Source organism: Mus caroli, unplaced genomic scaffold (assembly GCF_978045245.1).
Source record: "Mus caroli unplaced genomic scaffold, Mus_caroli_1 scaffold_11, whole genome shotgun sequence".
In the NCBI taxonomy this organism is placed as follows: domain Eukaryota; kingdom Metazoa; phylum Chordata; class Mammalia; order Rodentia; family Muridae; genus Mus; species Mus caroli.
The window spans coordinates 2,577,242-2,580,015 of NW_028227266.1; the positions used below are offsets into that span (position 1 = coordinate 2,577,242).

At 45.7% G+C, this 2,774-nt stretch overlaps 1 pseudogene; it reads left to right on the forward strand.

Moving 5' to 3' along the window:
• The first annotated feature begins 433 nt into the window (after positions 1–433).
• LOC110302313 (phosphoglucomutase-1 pseudogene) lies at positions 434–2,105 on the forward strand (annotated as a pseudogene).
• The last annotated feature ends 669 nt before the right edge of the window (positions 2,106–2,774 follow it).

The window sequence follows — 2,774 nt, forward strand, 5'->3', positions numbered from 1 at the left end:
CCATGAGTCCCACCATGTGTTTTCTTTGGTTGGTGGTTTAGTCCCAGGGAGCTATGACGGTACTGGTTAGTTCATATTGTTGTTCCTCCTATGGGGCTGCAAACCCTTTCACCTCCCTGGGGTACTTTCTCTAGCTCCTCTATTGACCCTGTGCTCTGACCAATGGATGATAGAGAGCATCCACTTCTGTATTTGTCAGGCATTGGCAGAGCCTCTCATGAGACAGCTCCTGTCAGTAAGCTCTTGTTGGCATCCAAAATTGTCTGGGCTTGGTGGCTGTATATGGGATGGATCCCCAGGTCTCTGCATGGTCATTCCTTCAGTCTCTGCTTCACCCTTTTCTTATGTAAACAGTTTATCAAGGGTTATTTACTTATTAAGAAAAATTAAGGATCCCTCTGCAGCAGCCAAAGCAGTAGCCACTGTTGCCTCGCACCCAACCACCACCATGGTGAAGATCCTGTCAGTGAAGACGCAGGCATACCTGGATCAGTAGCTGGATACCAGCAGGTTTCAGAAGTGAGTGAAGGTGTTCCAGAGCAATGCCAACTATGTGGAAAATTTCATCCAGAGCATTGTCTTCACCGTGGATCCGGGGCTGAGGCAGGAGGCCAAGCTGGTTGTGGGCGGGATGGCCATGACAGAGGCACATCCAGCTCATCGTACTTACTGCTGCAGCCAACGGGATTGGTTGCCTGGTTATTGGACAGAATGGAATCCTCTCCACCTCTGCTATATCCTGCATCATCAAGAAAACCAAAGCCATTGGTGGGATCATTCTGACAGCCAGCCACAATCCAGGAGGGCCCAATGGAGATCTTGAAATTAAATTCAATATTTCTAATGGAGGTCCTGCTCCAGAAGCAATCACTGGTAGAATTTTCAAAATCAGCAAGACAATCAAAGACCCTGCTATTTGCCCTGATCTGAAGGTAGACTTCAGTGTTCTGGAAAACTGCAGTTTGAAACAAGTTCAAGCCCTTCACAGTGGAGATTGTGGGCTCAGTGGAGAATGCCACAATGCTGAGAAACATCTTCGATTTCAACGAAAATTTCGCTGACGGAGCTTCTTTCTGGTCCAAACAGATTGATGATCTGCACAGACTCCATGCATGGAGTTGTGGGACCATACCTAAAGAAGATCCTCTGTGAAGAACGTAGTGCCCCCTGCAAACTCAGTGGAGAACTGTGTTCCCCTGGAGGATTTTGGAGGCCACCACCCTGTCCCCAACCTATGCTGCTGAGGTGGTGGAGACCATGAAGTCAGGAGAGCATGATTTCGGGGCTGCCTTTGACAGTGATGGGGATCAAAACATGATTCTGGGCAAGCACAGGTTCTTTGTGAATCCTTTGGACTTTCTGGACATCATCACTGCCAACATAGTCAGCATTCCACTTTTACAACAGATGGGGTCCGTGGCTTTGCACACAGCATGCCCACAAGTGGTGCTCTGGACAGGGTAGCAAACACCACAAAGATCACTTTGTATGAGACCCCAATTGGTTGGAAGTTGTTTTTTTTTGGGGGGGGGGGGTAATGGATGTAAGCAAGCTATCCCTCTGTGGAAAGGAGAGCTTTGGGACGGGTTCAGAGCACATCCGAGAGAAAGATGGACTGTGGACTGTCCTGGCTTAACTCTCAATTATGGCCACCTGCAAATAGAGTGTGGAAGACATCTTCAAAGACCACTGGCAGAAGTTTGGTCAGAACTTCTGTTCCAGGTATGACTACGAGGAGGTGGAAGCTGAGGGTGCAAGCAAAATGATGAAGGACCTGAAGTCCCTGATGCTGGACCACTCTTTTGTGAGGAAGCAGTTCTCAACAAATGATAAAATCTACACTGCAGAGAAAGCTGATAACTTTGAATATAGTGAACCAGGGCTTACAACTTATTTTTTCAGATGATTCTCGGATCATCTTCAGACTGAGTGGCACCGGGAATGCAGGGGCTACCATCTGGCTATATATTGATAGCTATGAGAAGGACGTTGCCAAGATCAACCAGGACCCCCAGGTCATGCTGGCGACCCTGGTCTCCATTGGTCTGAAAGTGTTGCAGCTCTAGGAGAGGGCCAGCCACACTGCGTCCACTGTCATCACCTAGAAAGATGGAAAGATGTGGCATGTCCCTCCCCCAGGACATGTCTACACCACCTGATTGAAGGACATAGACAGGAACAATGCATTTGCTTGGGCCTTTTAGGACTTGTTCATGATTTTTTTACTTCCAACTTAATAAACAGCCATTTGTGAGGCACTGCCATGGTGAGGGCGAAAAGGAAAGCAGACCCGACAGCCTGCATTGTTCATTCTCTTACCCTATTTAATTGCTGCTATGTGGGCCCTTGTCTCCCTGCATCAGGTACAGTACACTACACTGTAAAGATATGGAGGCAGAGGGTCAACAAAAAAGGCAATCTCCTGTCCATGGGGTATGTCTATAAAATGATATAGAAATTCCTGCTTCACTATGAAAGTCTCTCCATTTGTGTTTACATGTAATCCAACAGAATACGGTTTCTGGTGCCTTCGTTCCAATCAGATTTTCTCTGAGCAAGACGTGCTTGTCTTCAGATCTCAGTGTTATTTTGCATCTTCCATCTAAAGAGATATTTGAGATATTGAAGCAGAATTTGTTACTGTTAAAAAAGAAAAGAAAAGAAGAGAAAAATTAAAAATGAAGGTTCTAAAACTATGTATCTCTTCTTTGATATAAAAAGAATTAAATCAACATTTTGCATTAAAATGTTAGTTAAGATATATTCTTTAAAAA